Below are 19,554 nucleotides of genomic sequence, written 5' to 3' on the forward strand. Positions count from 1 at the left end.
TCTTGAGTACTTTCAATCGTACAATGTAGGCATTTCAAGATCTCAGTATGTAAGTATGACGAAAGTTTGCTCGAGTGCCATTCAGAGAGTCTTTTGCGTATATCCACAAGGCCGAAGGAATGCTTCTTTTCGAGTTCTTCATTTGAGACATGCTATGCGGAAATTCTGCGAGATATTTCTTCTGAGAATATGTATGTGATATGGTGGAAGACACCAAACTCAAATGGACATTCGAAAATTTTCGATTATAATACTGTCTATAGTTTTAGTGCATTCAATAGACCTTTGTCTCAGTTACAGACATACAGCGAAGTTAGTAGATCGTTTACCAATGCCCTTACCGAATCAGGAACGACATCATGAAACGGGCGTACATCCCCAAAGTACATAATAAATACAAAATGTTTTAATTAAATATTTCCGCGACCTGTTTCTTCGCGGTAAATTCTGGTGGATCATAACTGTTGAAAAAACCCTCCGCTTTTTTCGGCGCGACACTGTCAATGCAATGAAGACTCAGTAAACTCGCAAGAGAGCGAGCACGCTACAAATCGGGTGCTCACCATTCCCAAACATTCCCTCTCATCGATCTACATCCAGAGTGTCGGCTACCTCCCTTGATCACAATGCCCCCGATCTCTGACTGTGGTATCACAGCCCAGATTTGTAATTTGTACAGCACCCGCCGCCGCGGGTTCATTACAAGCACGCGACTACACGTGTGCCCTACAGGCGGGCGAACTACACGTGGGCATTACAGACCGACGACGTACTGTATACATTACAGCCCCGAGGTTGTATATGACAAGGTACCCTTCCTGAAAGCAGTCAGTGACCACCCGGGTTTTATCTGACATTTTGGCTGTTATGATAAATTTTGGGCCATGCCGAGCTGACACTAGCAATGTTAGAAATCGACCTCCGCGAGGTCATATGGGCACAGTTTTGGATGTACTCCCAACCCTTGACTTTCTGCTCGTATTTTCCATCTCTTCCCGAGATGCGACACTCTTTCCACATACCTCAAGCGCTCCTCAGTTGATTTCTCTTCTGATTTCTGCTGGTTAATGTGCAAAACAGCTAAGTATGGTACATGCGGAGCCTCTTTCGTCGGATCCGTTGCCATCTGGAGGGGCACATGACAGGTTGCTATGTTCCCCTTGCTTCGCCTCCCAAACACAAGACAGACGAAAACCAATCCTTCTAATGCTTCTTGACGAACAGCAGGTAAGCGCTAGGGCTACAGCTTACACAAGGACATTCCTGAACCCTTTTGCCACCCCTGATGTAGGAAAAATCGGCTGTGTACCTCTTTACTGCTTGCCGGGACAAGAACGCTGAATGGCAGGTATTGTATAATCCCAGGCGGTATGGTGCCAAATCGGCGTCAAAGGCCCTGTGTCCTACCAATTTTGCGTAATGGCTTAACCCTAGGACGCGGTCCCTTAACGATTGTCGTATTACCAGTTGTACAAACTCCGCTGCGGTACGGCACAGAGTTCCTTCGAGTTCTTCTGTCTCCATGCTGAACGTTCCCACCTTTCCGGCGTCCATTTCTTCCTTGATGCGGTTACAGAAGGGGTCGACGGCTTGCTCGGGAATGAGCTCCTCCGGAGTGACAGCTTGGAATTGATTAAGGCGATCAGGGGCGGTCCCCCCCCCCTTAAGAGCGAGGATGTCGTCTAACGCGTCAAAACTGTCCTCGTCCTCCACTGTACCCTCGGCCGGTTCGGCCATAAAGCATGGGATTTCATCGTCAATTCCGTCGACGGTTTCTCCTGCGGTCCGTAATCTTGACAGGGCATCAGCTTGACTATTCGCCTTGCCCTTCTTGTACTTGATTTCGAAATCAAATTCCGAGAGGCGGAGCCTCCATCGGATTAATCTCCCGCTGGGGTCGGTTACGTTCATCAACCACCTCAATGAGGCATGTTCGGTATGCACAATGAAGTGCTCGCCATATAAATATGGTCTTAAAGTCTGTACGGCCCAAATTATCGCTAGGCATTCTTTTTCTGATACGGAGTAGTTTCTCTCGGCAGCGGCTAACGTTCTTGAAAAGAGCCAGATGGGTTTACGTTCCGCATCCGGATGTGTCTGAAATAATGCAGCGCCGATTTGATAGTCGCTTGCATCGGTATCTACCGAGTAGGGTAGGTCCTCTTCGGCAGCGCCAACACCGGCGGTGCCAAGATGGCGTCCTTGAGCTTATGAAAAGCTTTTTCGCACGGTTCGTCGAATCCTTCCAACTGGACCGGTTGTCCCTTCTTCAATAGTTGATTGAGCGGATGCGCGATTTTCGCGTTATGTGGGACAAACCTGCGGTAGACATTGCAGAGTCCCAAGAAGCTTCTGAGCTGGGTCTGCGTTTGAGGGTACCGCACTTGTTCCAACGTGGCGGTTCGCGCGACCTCAACCTCCAATGTACCTGGCCGAACGACATGGCCCAGGTACTTGATCTTTTCGACGAAAAATTCGCACTTGCGAAGCTTGAGCTTCACACCTGCCTTCTCCAATACAGAAATTACTTCATCCACGTGCACGATGTGCTCCTCCCACGACTTGCTAAAAATTATTATGTGATCCAGATACACCAAACACCATTTCCAACAGAACGGAGAGAGCAGGATATCCATTACTCTCTGGAACGTCGCTGGCGCGTTGGTTAGCCCGAAGGGCATTCTTGAGAAGCGATACAGACCTGAGTGACACTAAAATGCGGTCTTGTCGCGGTCGCACTCAGGGATAGGCATCTGCCAATATCCCGAGATCGCGTCCAACGCGGAGAAAACCTTGGTGTCACCAAGGGAGTCCAGACACTCATCCATGCGCGGTAAAGGGTACGTGTCCTTCACAGTCACTGCGTTCAACCTGCGGTAGTCTACGCAAAAGCGCATCGATCCGTCCGGCTTGGGCACTAATAAAACGGGCGACGCCCATTCTGACAGCGCCGGCTCGATGACTCCTGCCTCTAACATCTCCTGTACTTCTGCGTCCTCGACCTCCCGAGCCTTTGGACCGGCTCGGTAGGGAGCTTGTGCAATTGGCCTTGTATCCGGGGCCAGTTCAATCCGGTGGACCGTGGTGTTGATCTCACCAAGGGTCCCATCCCACGTGCGGGAATATTTTTTTAACATCCGACGGAATCTTTCGCGCAGCCGGTCCGGCACGTGGCTCAGGTCGAGCTCCTCCACGTCCGGCGGGGGAGGCTCAATCTGCCGCTCCGGCTTCGTAGTTGCCGTTGCGGAGAGCCCTTCCTCCCGTTCTCCTTGCTGGTCCTCGCGGTCTTGTTCCGACGGTTCGCACCTTCCCTCGCCCGTAGGCGGTGGGGTGGAACTAGTAGATTTTTCCTCGCCCCTTTCTTGAATTCCAAGTACCTCACCAATGGTGGAACTGCTCTTGAATACGGCCCTCGGGTGCGGTAGCAGTTCCGCCACCACTTGGCCTTTTTCAACCCTGACAGCGTAATTTCTAAAATTCGCTACAAGCAATCTAAAAGGTTTGTCAGGCTCAACCTGAACTACACCGTTGGTGCTCACCAATCCGTTCTTGTCATAAAGGGGTGCGTAGGGTTGAACTACGACCAAGCCCGTCCTCTTCGAGGTGCATTTGACTACGCGTTGCGTCCCTGGCTCAATGGTCGTGGCTCTTGCCACCTTCACCCTGGGGGAAACTCGCTCCCCTTTTGCATTAGTTTCGCCCTTTCCGGGGACCAGATGCCTCTTCGATTTTCTCGCCGAGACCCGCCTCATGATCGGAACCTCCGAGAAATCCGCCAACTCAACTGTCCTCTTCCGTGGGTAGATAGCCTCCACGAACCTATCGCAATAGTCCGCTCCTGGAATCAGCGGTACCGCGAGCTCTTTGCACACAATAAATTCGGCAGCAGCCACAAATCGTCTAAGTCTCACGGGCATCTTGATGATTCCGAGAGTCTGGAGTGGCCTGTTGTTCGCGTCGCCAATGTCTTGAGTCGGTGCGTAGGACACTAGAGATTCCATTCCAGCCGGGAGTTCCGATTTTCGCACAAGGTTTGGTCCTGCGCCGGTGTCTAATACAGACAACACCCGGCTCATCAATCCGACTGTTGGTCCAATGTCCGCGTACACTTTGTAGTTTTTTCGCGCAAGAACCAAAATCTTCTCGGGACACTCCCTTCGCTTAACCCTGTACCAGGGTCTTCGAACTTCTTCCAGCGGATGATCTCGGGCTCGGCTCAAAATGTTCTTGACTTGGGCTGGCCCTTTGGGCTTATCCACCAATCCAACAACCTCCTCATCGGGGCCTGATTTTTCCCTTAGAGACGGAGAACGGGGTTGAGCCCCGGGCACAGTACGTCGACCCTGTGCCTCTCGCGACCCATGCGAGATTCCCCTCTCTATTTTTCCTGCCGCTGCGGGTTCCTTCTCACGTCCGACGACGCGGGCCCCGCGGCGGGCCCTCTGAAGGGTTGGTTCGGTCTCGGCGTCGAAGCACTCGGCGTGCTCGCTGTCTGCGAATCGAACCAATTCTTGACCTTCAGATAACTCGTCGATGGTATCCCTAACCTCTCCATCGGCGACAGCGCCTCATAATTTCCCAAAACTCGGTGCATTTCCCGGAGGGAAAGAATGCACGTTGGCGCGGCGTGTCTCTTTTCGTAACAATGATAGCACACCAGTCCGTGCTTCTTGACGGGATATTGCGGGCTAGATCCTCCACAGGCCGGCGGCCTTCCTTGATGTTGCGGTCTTCCCATCCAGCCTGGCCTTCGAAACGTTGTACCCTTGTCTTCCATCGGAATGCGCGAGGCCGGCGTGTAGCCGCGCCCCCGGAACATCATCACGGGATCCGTGGGCTCTGAAAACGACTCCGTCGTGTATGTGGGCGTCGGTAAAGTTGACGACCCGCTTGCCCCGTAGTCCTCGTGTCCGTAGCCCTCCAATGGCTCAATAAAATTGCCTTCGGCTACCAATGCTCCTCCATAATGATTTTCGCTGCTTCCGTGCGCACCGCGCTCATCTGACGCGGAGATTGACTCGGCTAAGTGGACGGCGGTGTGACCTTTACGACCGGGATAAGAAGCCCGCGGCATCTTCCCCGCCCTGAACGTCGACGGCGTCTGAATTGTGACCTTCTTCATCTTCTTGTCCTTAGCGCGGCTCGCTGAGCCATGCGCCTTCGCGTAATTAACTACTCTCAAAAACGAAACGTCCCGATTGTCTTGTCGGTATTGAGATACCATCGGCTTGATACTCGAATCGAGTCCTTCAATAAGCATCGTCATTTGTTCTTCCATCGAATATACGTTTCCACATCGATTGCTCGCGTCCGTCAGACGGATATAAAATTTCATCTCGTCCTCAGACGGTAGCTGTTGTACTTCTCGCAATGCGAGCACGGCTTGACGGATCGCCTCGTCGGTTGCAAAACTCCTCAGCAACCACTGTACGGCCTCTGGCCAAACGGACACCTTTCAGTGATGGGACCCGGCCGTCTAAGACACCTAAGTGTACTGTCTCAAGGCAATGCCGCCTAGAAATTCGGGCAACAAGCGGATCGCTTGCCCCTCGTTCATTTCTTGAGTATCAAACTCTTGAACTAATTTTGCCAAAAAATCCAACAGAAGGACCCCGTCCTCACCTGTGAACGTGTTGTTCTTCTTCACCTTAGGCGGAATATCTCCCCTGATTTTTCGCACGGCGGTTCGCCGGGAACTTGACAAATATGTTTGCGGGTTCCGCAAGCGGTACGGTCGGTACGAAAGTAATTTCTTGAAGAGGTAGTTGGTCGGATTCAGCTCCTCCAACTCCTCCCATCGCGGCCCGCGTCGCGTTGCGACGTCCTCTGGCTCAGCGTCCTTGTCTCTCCGCGAGGCGGACGAAGTGATCCCGCCCCGTCTGGAGGTAATTTTCTTGCCCTGCGAGATTCCTTTTTCTTCCTCTGAACGATGTTCGGAATCGCTGGCATGGTTCGACGAACCGTCGTCACCATCTTCGGAAAGGCCATTCGACTCGGTCCTTGAGTCTTGGTCCTCCGGCTCGTCACTACCGGGACTCTTGCTCCGGCGTCGCAGATTCTTCTTCGAATTCTTCGACTTGAAACTCCGCTGTACAGCGGCCTTGTCCTTCTTCGATCGACGGTCGCCTTCTGGACCCGTTGGGAGCGCCTCTTGCCCGGCGACCTGTTCAAGGTCCTTGAGACGATGAGCGGCGCGGTCAAACCTGTCGTCGATACTGCTTCTAAATTTACCTAAGGACTCCAAGGCTTGACTCGCGTCGCGCCTTGCGTCCTTGACTGAAATTTTCAACGAAGCTAGGACCTCCGGCTCCTGACCGTCGGTCGCATCACCTCGCTCCTTCTCGACGAGATCCACTCGAGCCGATAGCTCTCTTAAAATGGTGTGGAACTAGGATGCTTGCAACTCCAGTTGCTTCCGAACGAGGGCTAATTCAGCCTCGAGATTTTTCGTCATCTCTTGGCGAATTTTCTTCGCCCATCTTCTCGAACCTGTAGGATAGGTTATCCTTGTCGTCTTCAATCCCCGTCGGGAATTCTTGACCTTCGGGACTCGTGGCCGTATTGGCCTGGCTTCGGGTGCGAGGACCTCGCGGGATCCTCGACGCCCTTGCCGATCCGCTCCTACTCGCCCCGGGACCGACGTCCGCGGGTGCGTTTGTCGACATCGCTCGTACGAGCGAACCTACACAAAAAAAGTTACAAAAAAAATAAAAAAGAGGCTCCGTTACCCAGACTACTTTTGTAGTACTTCTCCAGACGGAGACTGTCGTCGACACCTTTCCAGGTCAGGATTCTTTTACACAATTCTAGGTCGGGAGACCACTTTTGTATTGCAATGGGCCTGTTAGGCAGAGACCAAGATCCGACGGTCCAACACAAACAACAACTGCCCACGGCACAGCGCTACGGTGTGTTCGAAGCTCCCTGTCCTCTTTGAGCGGGTTTGCGGCCCGCAGTAGCTCGGATCCATGATAGGGGGGGTAAAGAGAAGGGCCCGGCCCGGGATCGGTGAATGGTGGTAGAGACTTGTAAAGGCAACTGCGCGACGAGTTCGGAGGGGTGTCTAGGTAAACCTGGTCCGATGGGTCGTAAATCCAATGCTCGAAGAGCGCCTTGTACACCTTATACCCTTGATAAGGTCTTCGGTGGGGACGTCGCAACGTAGCCCGTCGGGAAAGAAGAAAACGTAGCAGCGCTACACCGTCGTACTGCCCGATGGCAAAGTACCAACAACGGATCGGTCGCAACCAGATTCCGATGGAACCAACGCTGAGAAAAGCACCACTGGTGCACCAACACAGAAGCCCGATGGCTAATGACGTCACGTTGCGGATCGCAATCCTACAAGGTGGGACCAACTCAAGATTAAGGGAAATTAGAATAGGGAAATAAAGGAAAAAGAAAAGGGAACCCCCGAGCAATAGAGGATGCCGTAGGCTTAGGTAAAAGAGAGCGTCTTGGGAGAGACGGACTTCGACCAAGGCGACATTCAACTCCGGCAACTCGGGTTACCTTTACTGACTTGGTGGTCAGAGGGCTAAGGTATATATCGCCCCGCCGGAGCCACTACAGTAGCTCGCGGCGCTAGATCCTAAATCTAATCTAGTGTCAGCAAAATTAATGCCAACTAATTAACTAAATAAAATAAAATAATTAAAAATTAAAACTGTGCAGTTATTCACACCTGTGTCCCCAACCCGGACAACTTTTCATATCCAAATATTTTCCATTCTTTTCACCCCCCTTTTCAGGTGCGTACTGCACTACATTGTGTTGGTACCATCGGTATTGGTTGCGACCGAACCGGTGTAGGTGTCTTGGCCAACGGGCGACGCAGTTGACGTAGCGCTGCTACTGTGACCTATGTTCCGACGGAGACTGTTGCAACGACGTATCCCTTGGAGGGCTTTGTCGTGTGTACACGCCAGTGTTGGTGCCATCGGCCTCGGTTGCGACCAAACCGGTGAAGGTGTTTCGAGCCATCGGGCGGCACAGGTGGTAAAGGCTGCTACTTTCAATTCATCCCGTCGGGCTGCGTTACGACGCCCCCCGTCGTAGGCCTTGTCTCGTTACAAGGCGCCGATGAAGCTCAACGAGCATTGGCCTAACAACCCAGTGGAACCGGGGTACTTACGTACACGCCCCACCCCATACTTGTCGAGCAGTTGTCTTCGCAAGTCTCTACCACATCGATCCCCGGCCGAGCTGTTTCTCTGTGCCGCCTCCCTTTCACGTATCTGAGCTACTACGAGTCACAAGCTCGTTTAAACGGAGAAGGGAGAGTCGGACACTCCGTAGCGCTGTGCCGTCGGCAGTTCTTCTTTTTGTTGCTGTTGTTGTTTTTGCTGGACCATCGGACCGCGGTCTCTGCCTGACAGGCGCATTGCACTACAGTGGACTCCGCGACCGAGAGGAGGAACCATCCGTGTCGATGATAGCGTGGGACACGCCTCTGATGCCACCGAATTACGCCGTTGAGCTGGAAAGGCGCAAGAACCCGGTCATACATGGTAAGCTCAAATTTGAGCGGCGCATGCCAAACTATATGGGAGTCTTCATTGCATATGAATAGGTGGCGGTCACTTCGTTCGAGCCAGTGGTATTATGCACGCGGTACCCGGATTTTCCGACGTGGTTTGACCAGTACCAAGTCCCGGCGGACTTCCTGACTGAACTTCCACCCTGTCTGGTGTATTATGGCTTCATAATGATGGAAGACCCGCAATCCCCAAAGTGGATGGTATTCCTCAGTGAATGGCTGGCGATAATAGCCAAGTGCTTCATCTAGTCTTTGTACGATGGGCCTTTTTTGTGTCCTCCAGATTGCCGTCACGGAGTGACTGCGTGATCTCGATCTATCGAGGGTGTGGGGATCGGCCGTGCTACTGCAGCAAGGCCTGAAGACGCTCCTGTAACAGGAGCGTCTTCAGGCCTTGCTCAATCTTCATGACCGTGTCGACTGGACCCGCATTCGGCACAATCAAGGACACCACTTCCACAATCCGATAGTGAGGAACCATTCCCCTGGTCGGAGATTCGATCCGGTACCCCGCTGACCGGCAACTGGGTACGCATTGAGGCAGGGCCGTTGATCATCACTTAGCCGGAGTTGCTGCTGGGGAAACCGGCGCCGGCTACCGGGGTTGGCGGCGAGGCCGCGAGCGGTTGTCCCCGCGAGGAGATAACCGCATCGGATTCTGACGTTCGTGCGCGCGAGCCGGTTCGCATGACAGCGAAATGCGGCGGAGTGGGGTCCACAGTCGACGTGGTGATGGCCGAAGAGGGGGCCACTGCAACCCGATTTGTTTGACGCGAGCTTGCGCGCGTTACTCCAAAATCCCCGCATGGTTACCAGGCTACGCCAAAGCTTCCCCGAGGGAGGCTCAGAGACTGAGCAGAAGTACTATACCTGCAAGAAAGAAGCGTTGGCTGTGATCTTCGCGCTAAAGAAGTTTCGTGTGTATTTGCTCAACGCAAAAGTTCAAGTTGATTACGGATCACCAGGCACTTCCGTATGCGTCCAATAAGAAAAACGTCCTCAGTAGACTCCCCCGTTAGTTGTATTTCCTGGCGGAGTACAAATTAGAGAGACTTTACGGCCCCGGCTCAAAAGAATAGTGACGCTGACTCTCTGTCGCGTCCTCGTGACGACCAAGGTCGGCGCGAAGAGGAAGAGGGAGACCTGGTATGTGCTGCCGCTTTTACGAACGGAGAAACGCTGGAAGATATGGAACCTCACGTGCAGAACACGTACCGTTACTTCGAAGGTGAACAAAGAGAGGAGCTCGATGTGACGCAGAGGCGCAGAATCAAGAAGAACTCCAGGCGGTTCGTTGCCTGGAACGGAAGGTTGTTTGGCTGGACGAAAAATGGGATCAGAACAATCCCTTCTCAAGGGACTCGACGGCAGATATTTCGGTCGCTGTATGACGACATTGGCCACTGGGACGCTACAGCTATGAAGTAGTTCGTCCTTGACAGGTAGTGGTGGCCGGGGGTTCATGGTGATATCTACGCCCACCGTAGGCGTAAATATCCACGAACGTGACGTTCGTGGATTTGAAGACTGCCAAGAGGCTGCGCCCATCCCGACGTACAAGAGCACGGCGGTGATACCAGTCTCGCAGCTCTTTGAGACGTTCTCGATAGACTTTTGCCGGACCCCTTCCCAAGACGAAGAACGGAAAACGCTATATCCTGATAGCAGTCGCGCATCTTACGGGTTGGCCGCGGGCTTTGGCTACCGAGACCGCTATATCAACGGAAGTTGTCAAGATCGTGAACGAAGAGATCATCCACTCGTTTGGTCTCGCTCGGAATATAGTCTCAGATAACGCATAATGCATCATCGCGACAGCGTTGGAGAATTTTATGTCACGTCAAGGAATTGCTTGGAAGCCGGTGCTCGCCTGCGCTCCGATGTCTAACGGAAAAGCGGTGAGTGGCTGGGACTATCAAGCGTTCAATTCGGTAGACGCTATTAGGTCAGGGCTCCGCTATCTTTAAACGGAAATCGGCGCTGAAACAGATTTTCTACGGGTACCCTCCGCGCGGATTGCCTGACGGGTTTTTTCCGTTCGAGCTGATGTATGGAGTGAAACCGCCCTCGTAACCCCAGACCGATCCCAACCAAATTCGGTGGGGGGCGTTGCGGGGCGCAACTTCGAACTGTTAGCGACCCCCGCGTTCCGAACGACGAGGACCGCTACAGAGTTGGAGAGAAAGAACATGAGGATGGCGATTATCTCGCAACGCCAATTCAAAGTAGGCGACCAGGTTCTGGTTGCCCGAGGAACAGCCTTGGGAGGGCTACAGAAGTGGACTTTAGGGGATTCGAACTACAACGGCCTCTTCTGGGTAGTACGGGTAAAGCACCCGCGGTGCACACTTGTGTCGCCAGGTTTGAGCTACAGTCGAAGTGATATCCACGCACGACGTTTAATTCCCTTCATTCAGAAACCCACACATCTTATGTAGATGTCATGCATGGGGCAATTTCCCTATTGACTGGTGCGGGGATGACTACGAGAACTAGGAGGACAGAGACGATGTACTTAAGAAACTTCTCTGGGATTGGAATCTCTATGCGTTTTAAAGTCTGTCAGAAACGTTCTTGAGGGTTACAGAAAGAGTCCAAATAAGACTTCAACGGGACTCAAGGTTTTTTGACGGAGAGGCGGAAATGTGCATTCTAGCGGAATGAGGAAAGAGGAGGCCGTTCGATCAAGAAACGTCGATTCTGTAGGAGTCACTGTGACGCAAGTGCTGGCGCTGTGAGCTGTGAGGCCGGCGGAATGGTCGAAACGACTACAGGAGACGTATACATGCTGGGTGCGTCGATTTACATGCAGCGGAGAGACTCTGGAAATTTGGCAGGGCATGCATGACATGGATTAGTGCATAAATCAAGCGTGAGTTGGTGAATCTCTGGCCGCGTGCAGCCCTGTATGCAAGCCACAGTTCGTAGGCTTGTTCAGTCAATGCGACCGTCACGTAAATGACAAGTTTTTCGATCGAAAGGCTGATGAAGGCATGCCCAACTTGTTTGTCGATCTGGGTCTGGAATGCTTTCACTGGAAGTCTGGCCCGGGTGTAGCAGTTTAGGAGAGTAAGTCGTCTGGGTCCACGCAAGCTGATGTAATCAATTTGAGATTACGGTTTGTCAGATATCGGAAGACGAGACTAGGTCATTTCTCTGCGGTGAGCGGGCGTCCTCCCCGTTCTCGCGCCACACGCCCGCCGAACGACGGGCAGCCTTGGTGGTGATCGCACGACGAGGGACCTTCCCGCCGGAGAAAGTCCTGGCCGCCTGCCTTGTCCGAACCATTTCGCATAGGGAGTACCGCCCAAAGGACCACAGAGCTCCCGTACGTGGCTCAGAACGCGGCCCGTTTCCAAGTAGTCCCGAAACGGAAACGCCTGGAAAGGGAAGCTCAGGCGACGCGGATACCACGCCGCCTGCGGCTCAGTCGACGAAGAGCGTAAGCGGCGGAAGGCTCGGGCGACGCGGAGACCACGCGGCCCGAAGTTGATGTCGTGCACTGAGGCCACGTGTGGCAGCCTCAGGCAGAGCCAGCGTGTTCGGGACGCGGGGGAGTGGGAAACGGGAGACCACCCGGTGATAACCGCCACCGGGGGCCGGGCGCGCGTGCGCGGTAGGTAGACACGGGTAGGAACAGACAAACACAGAGCGAAGCGAGCGTAGTACGGGAGCGGAGAGGCAACGGACGCGCGTAGGGGCGGTAGTATCCTCGGTAGCAGCGCGCGGTAGAAAGGAGTGGGGATTCAAGGGAATAGATGGGCTCGCGTGGTGTCGCACAGGGTGTGCGAGGACCGGCGCGAGGCTACTACCGAGAATCCAGAAACATGACAAAGAACCCAAGGCTTCATGCCTGTTTATTTAGGGTGGAGCGTCGACTATGTAGTCGTTGACGCCGTAATAATAATAGCTTAAAATACGGTAATAATACCGGCGTACCAGCTTATATGCTGTACTGTACGCAATACCCCTGGTACCGGGTTATGATACCCGAGTACACGTAGTGATCGTACACGAATACAAGTGGTGATAATACACGTTTACACGTGGGTGATGAAGCTGTCAGTACTTCGACAGAGCTTACATCAGGCAGTGCCTGAGGGAGAAATACACGTGTACACGGGGGATAAACTAGCGTGTGCCTCGCTATTGAGGGAGGCATGTTAGTGCACTACATAGCCCCCCTCGTAGAGTCGAGCGTCCCGCGAATGGTGATTCAGCGGGATTATTTCCGCTATTTACGCGTACAGTACCCCGGGTTGTGTCCCGACTTGATGGTGCACGGCACGGTGGGAACTGGGCTGGGCGAGGGTGAACGGATCGGCGGACCGTAAGTTGAGCGCCGTACGATGCACTGGGCAATGTTCGCGGGGAGGTACGGCCACGACGGCGGACGTTGGCCTCGTGCGACCGAGTTTTGGGGCCGGAGCATGACCGACGCCCGTTTGTTATTCGAGAGGGCACCGTTCCTTTCGGCGGAAGGGTTGCAGGACCTGGGTTAGATCCGTACCTACGCGACTGCAACGGGCGAGCTCCCGGGTGGCCTCAGCTTGCAGGCTGTGTTTTCCAGAGACATCAGCCATCGATTGGTCGTAGCGAATGAGCTACTACGCCCCGAGTTCAGGCGGACGGATGCCGAATCGCGAGAAGCGTTCGTAAGTTTCATTCGACAGCGCATCCGTCGTACCCCGTGGGACCGGCTAGTCCCCCGGGGGTGGGACTTAGACACGTAGGCGTACCGTGAGGAGGCTGACCGTGGGTATGTTGCCAATTTGCGGCATATTATGGGAGGACTCGGCGAAAGGGAGGAGGAACCATCATTGTAGATGATGGCGTGGGACGCGCCGTTGTTGCCGGCAGGGTATGCCGTCGAATTGGAGAGGAGGAAGAACCCCGCCATGCATGTGCAGCTCAAATTTGAGCGTCGTATGCGGAACGGCATGGGGGTTTTCGTCGCCTACGAGTGGGTAGAGGTAAACTCGTTGGAGCAAGTGACGTTGCGCACGCGATCCAACTCAGGCTTCATGCTTACCACCAACCATGGCGGCGGACTTCATTGCTGAGCTTCCACCATGCCTGGTGGACTACAGTCTAGGCATGATGGAAGATCCTCACTCACCCAAGTGGATGATTTTTCTGAGTGAATGGCTTGCTATCATTGCGAAACGCCTCATCTGGTCCACGTATGATGGTCGCTTATATGTGCTCCCGACACCCGTTGTGGAGTGGCTGCGGTGTCTCGATTTGACGAGGGTGTTGGGGACTGCCTTTCTGCAGGGTCGACTTCATGCGCTGCTAGATCTCCATGACAGCGTTGACTGGCCTCGGGTTCCTTATAGTCAAGGGCATCACTTCGACAACCCCCGAGTGAGGAATCACTCGCCCAGGCAGCGGTTTGATGCCGGTACGCCGCTGACGGGGAATTGGGGGCGCATTGAAGCCGGAACGTTGAACGTCACCCAGTCAGACCTGCTGTTGGGCCGACCGAAGACCACCTCCGGGGTTTGTGGAAAAAATGCACGCGGACGGCCGCGTGAGGAAGTAGCCGAGGGCGACCGGGGCCAATGCGCGCCTGAACCCGCCCGCGTGAGGGCAAGACACGGCGAGCGCAGTACAACGACCGATGTCGTGACTGCCGAAGGTGCCGCTATCGTGCCGCCGGTAGCGCAAGCGGAGGGGACCGGGTGCGATCCGCTTGAGTTGTTTGACGCCAGGTTGCTCGCGTTACTTCGCAATCCTTTGATGGCGGCGAAAGTGAGACGCCTGGTTGCGGAGGCGGACTCCGTGGAAGTAACTGAGGTGGCGGGTCGCGCGAGTGTGCCCCCGTCCGAACCTCTTCCGACGGAGGTGCCCATCCGCCCGGAGACGGGGGAGGAGCCCGACTGAGGCGTCGGAGCGAAGAAGTCGACTCCTGCAGGAGGGGAAGGGGAGGGAGGGGTGACTCCTGGTGGACCCGGCGAGGTGGTCCCGGAGGAGGAACTCCAAGGCTACGAGGAAGAGAAGTAGTCCGAGATGGGGCGTCGACCAACCGGTTGGTCGGCGGTCGCGGTCAGTCGCGCGGCTGGGTGGGTCGCGCCTCGATACACCTCCGACCTGCGAGTGAGAGTCCTCGGGTCTCGAGTTTCTTAGTTGACCAGCGTCGGATATGCAAGCTGTACACGCTCGCCTTGTCGAGTAAAATAGTAAAAATCTTCGGTCAAACGAGTTTAAGATCAGTGGTGAGCGAGTTCATTCCTTGACCTGCTTCGATTATGCCAGCTGTAACCTTCTCGCGTTTGTCGAGGTAATAAGTAACATCCTCCGTCAATCGAGTTTGGGATCCGCGCCTAACGAGTTCATTAATGGACCAGCTTCGATTATGCGAGCTGTAGATTTCTCGCGTTGTCGAGGTAATAAGTAACATCCTCGGTCAAGCGAACTCATAATCCTTGATTACCAAGTTCCTAATTGTTCAACCTCGGATCGGCGAGCTGTACGCTCTCGCGTTTGTCGAGGTACTTCTAAGTAGAAATCCTCAGGCAAGCGAGTTCGAGATCCGCGGTGGTCGAGTAAATTAAGCGGTCAGCTTCGGGATGAAAGCTGTACACTTCTCTCGTTGTCGAGGTGAAAGTAAAATTCTCGGTCAACCAGTTTGGGATTCGTGGTGAACGAGTTCATTCATTGACGAGCTTCTATTATGCGAGCTGCACCCCCTTCTCGCGTTTGTCGAGGTAATAAGTAACATTCTCGTTCAAACGAGTTTGGGATCCGCGGATAACGAGTTCGTTAGTTGACCAGCGTCAATTATGCGAGCTGTACACTTCTCTCGTTGTCGAGGTAAAAGTAAAATCCTCGGTCAACGGGTTAGGGATCGGTGGTGAGCGAGTTCATTCCTTGACCAGCTTCGATTATGCGAGCTGTAAACTCTCGCGTTTGTCGAGGTAACAAGTAGAAATCCTCGGGCAAGCGAGTTCGAGATCCGTGGTGACGGGTTCATTAATTGACGAGCTTCTGGTATGCAAGCTGTACACTTCTTTCGTTGTCGAGGTAAAGGTAAAATCCTCGTTCAACGGGTTTGGGATCCATGGTGAACGAGTTCATTCCTTGACCAGCTTCGATTATGCGAACTGTACCCTTCTCGCGTTTGGTGAGGTAATAAGTAAAATCCTCGTTCAAGCGAGTTTGGGAACCTCGGTTGACGAGTAAATTGTTTTGACCATCCTCGATATGCAAGTTCTGGACCCTCGTTTGACGAGTAAATTAATTGACCCGCATTGTGCATGCTGAAGGTCCTCTCGTCATCGAGCTTATTAGTTGACCGCTCTCGACATGCGAGTAAGAGATTATCTGTGGACGAGTGTGTGAACGGACAATCCTCGACTTGCGAATTCGGGAACCTGGTTTCTCGAGTAACTTACTTGATCAGCATTGGAAATGCTTCGCGAGGCAGTCAGCACCCCATTACTTGGGTATGAGTGTACCGGGGGGCGCGGTAGTTCCTCGGGTAGTAGCGGTAAGTGTTGTATGCCCACGCTGTCGGGCCTGTCCCACAGGGAACGGGCGGGTATTCGTAAGCGTTTCCGTCGACAGTAACGAACGACCGTCTTATAATCCACGTGATGGGCCGGCTCCCAGGTGTCGTCGTCCGTAAAATACCCGTACCAGTGGACGCGAAATAGGGGGATACCGTCCGTCCCCAGGGAGTAGCCGGAGAGCGATTCCACGACATAATCAATGGGTAGGACTCCTGGAGGGGTTGCCGGGGGTGATGACGGTCTCCCTGAGGGCGGCGGTTCCGAACCAACGAGCGGCGGATCGAAGGCGTCTGGTTTGAACATACACTTCGCAGCGAATGACGGCATAGCTTCGGCGAGTGCTTGTTGCACTGTGGATCTCGTCGGTGAGATTTCTTGCGTGTCCGAAATTTCCCGCGAGAGGGAATCCGCCACCAGGGGGCGTCCTTTATCCCGGATATTTCCCGGGGGCCGCTGGTCCTCGTGCTTGTTGACCACGTGTCCCCCGGAGTGGCTGCGCGATGATCCGTACGAGCCTTCTCGCTAATGTTTGGGGCACTGTGGGCACGGGGGGGTCTTGGAGTACTTTCCGTATGACGCCACTCTTTCCCTTGAGGGGTAGTGGTCTCTTTCGTCCTTGAAGAGCCCTTTTCCTCCTCCTGAGGGGGGGCGTAGGCGAGTCGCGATATGACCAGTTCCGAAGCGCCCTTCCTTATAGCATCCATTAGACTCAGCGCGCGCGCGGTTGCGAGCGCTGGGGTGGGCGTCGTATTCTCATGATCGAAGTCATCATGCGGTGGGCCACCGGCTTGTCCTGCGGCATCGTAACCCACTGTCGATGTTTCCTCCGGCGAAGAGTTGGCCTCCTCGTTGCAAGAGTCCGTCGGCATGGGCGTGGTATCCTCCATATTGCTATGCAATGGTGGAGACTTGACTACTCTGTCACGAGAAATCCTGTCTTTCAGCCCTGTCCCTCGAAGGACTGACGTTGTGGTCGTCCACTTCCTCTACTGGGAACGGACCCTCAGTGCGTGGTGCGAGTTTGTTGTTGACCGGATCCTTGCCGGTTTTCTCCTATGAACGTAGAGCTCCTCCTCGATTAACGAGAACTTGGTCACCGACCTCATATTCCGGGGTGGGGATCCGTATCCGCTTTTCAAAATCGCATTTGTATTGGCTCTGGCCGGCCAGCAGATTTTTGCTGGCTGTCGCCATCACGCTGCGCAGCCACGCTAGAAAGCGGAACTTGAATTGCGCCCGTGAGGCGGAAGGATCCAACAACGGGGTTTGTTGTAGAGACAACGGACTCGTGGTCCCGGATAACCACAGGTCAAAAAGCTTCATGCTGTAGCATAAACACCCCCTGACGTAGAGGGGTGTATGCTTTAGCTCGACGTAGACCCTTCGGAGGGGGAGAAGACGGGTAGAACACATAGCTAACGAGACAGGAAAGCGGGTCCTGGTACCGGCGTAGAGCGGAACGGTCGGGGACGAGCGTACGCGCGGGCCGATCTACGTCTCGACACCCCGGAGCAGCGCTGGGTAACGTACCAGCGCTGACGGGTAGAGGCGGATCAAGGCTCGCGCGCGTACGCGTGTGTCCCCTACCCACTTTGTCCCGTTTAACGCGCGCGAAGGCGGATCGCGCGTGTTAAGTAAGCTGGAAGACGGATCTTGACGGTCGGTGGGTGACAAGTCCGTGCTTCTCCTCCTCCACCGCCGCCGGTCCGCTCCATATTTAATATACAAAACAATCTACAACTCTACAGTACCGAAGTACTGTAGTGTACTACTGTAGTACAGTTCGGACCGTACTGTAATACTGTCAGCCATCGGGGCTGACAGTACACGTGTGTGTGCGCTTCCGTCCCGCGTGTACACGTGTACACATGTACAGGCTTGCGCCCTGTACCCGTGGGGTACTCGTGGCAGTACTGTAGAGCGTCGGGCTCTACAGTAGCTGATCTGGTTCTCAATCTAGTCTAATTACGTCCCCCAGGGGGGGTTATACCACACATGCCAATCATCCTGTTCACCATGCAGTTGTAGCCGTAGGTGAGGGCATGCGTGTACTGATCCCAGTCATGTTGGTTATCGGCGAAGTAGTGCCGGAGGGTTGAGAACAACGTTCTGTTGAATCTCTCCACCTGCCCATTTGTCTGGGGTGATATGCTGTCGTGAACACACTCTCAATCGAGAGGGTTTTGCACACTGCAAGGAAGAACCTTGAGGTGGACTGGCTCTCATTATCAGAGAGGAGTTTCGCTGTGGCTCCGTAAAATACCCAGTGTGATATGAACGCCTGTGCAACGGTTTCGGAGGTGATCTTCCGTAAAGGTACTGTACGGGTTAACTTGGAGTAACGATCCGTCATCACCAAGAGGTAGCGGTTCCCTCTTGGTGTTTAGGGAAGTTCTCCAAGGATATCAATTGCGATATACTCCAAGGGGCTTGATGAAGGGAAGGTCTTCAACTCCGAGTTGTGTTTACGCAACTTAATGAGGGCCTTGGCACAATCGGGGCACATCCGTACTGTGGAATAAGCATCGACTGACATGCTCGGCCAATAATACCGCTGCCGGAGCGTGTAAAACAAACGCCGACCTCCAGGGCGACCTGGGGTGGCGAGGTAATGGGACAAATACAACACCTTCTCGCGGAGGGTTGTTGGTACGACTATCTGTTCAACACCATCAAGGTGTGCTTTCCGACAGATTAAACCTTCTAAATTGACGACGAACCGTGACAAACGAAGTTGGGCGGAACCCTCTCCCTTCGCGAGACGGGAAGCCACCTCCCTGCACAAGGAGTCGGAGGCTTGTTCATGCGAGAAATCGTCGTGTGTTAATGCCCCAAGTGAGGCCGGGGGTTCCAAGGCGTACGAGCCGGTCACGGTATCGACATCTGTGTCGTCGAACTTATCCTCTGTGTGCAGAGTATCATCCTCCAAATCTATGACACAGTAACATGAGATCTCCTCGTCAATTGAGAGGGTGGTACCCCCCGTGGAGGGCATACGACTTAACGCGTCGGCAAGACAATTCTTGATACCTTTCACGTAAGTCAAATCGAATTCATATTCGGCCAGGCGCAAGCGCCACTGGGCAAGTCGATCACTCGCATCGACGAGGTTCATAACTCACCTGAGAGAATGGTGATCGGTGTTAACCGTAAACCGCTCGCGTTCCAAGTATGGACGCAGCGTTTGGATTGCCCATACGATGGCGAGGCATTCTTTCTCGATTGTCGAGTAATTCCGTTCCGCTGACGCTAGCGTGCCGGACCAATACCCGACAGGGTATCGGGTTCCATCCTCATGGGTCTGTAACAAGGTACAGCCTAGTTGAGCATCAGACACATCGGTATCGAGCGAGTAGGGTAACCCGAGGCGAGGAAGCTTCAACACCGGGGGGGATATTAGACACGCCTTAAGCGTATCGAAGGCCGTAGTTCGATCATCATCAAAGACGGGAAGGAGATCAGGTTCTCCCTTGCGGAGCATCGCCGCAAGAGGCGCCGCTA

Source organism: Chondrus crispus, genomic scaffold (assembly GCF_000350225.1).
Source record: "Chondrus crispus Stackhouse genomic scaffold, scaffold_3, whole genome shotgun sequence".
Classification (NCBI taxonomy): Eukaryota; Rhodophyta; class Florideophyceae; order Gigartinales; family Gigartinaceae; genus Chondrus; species Chondrus crispus.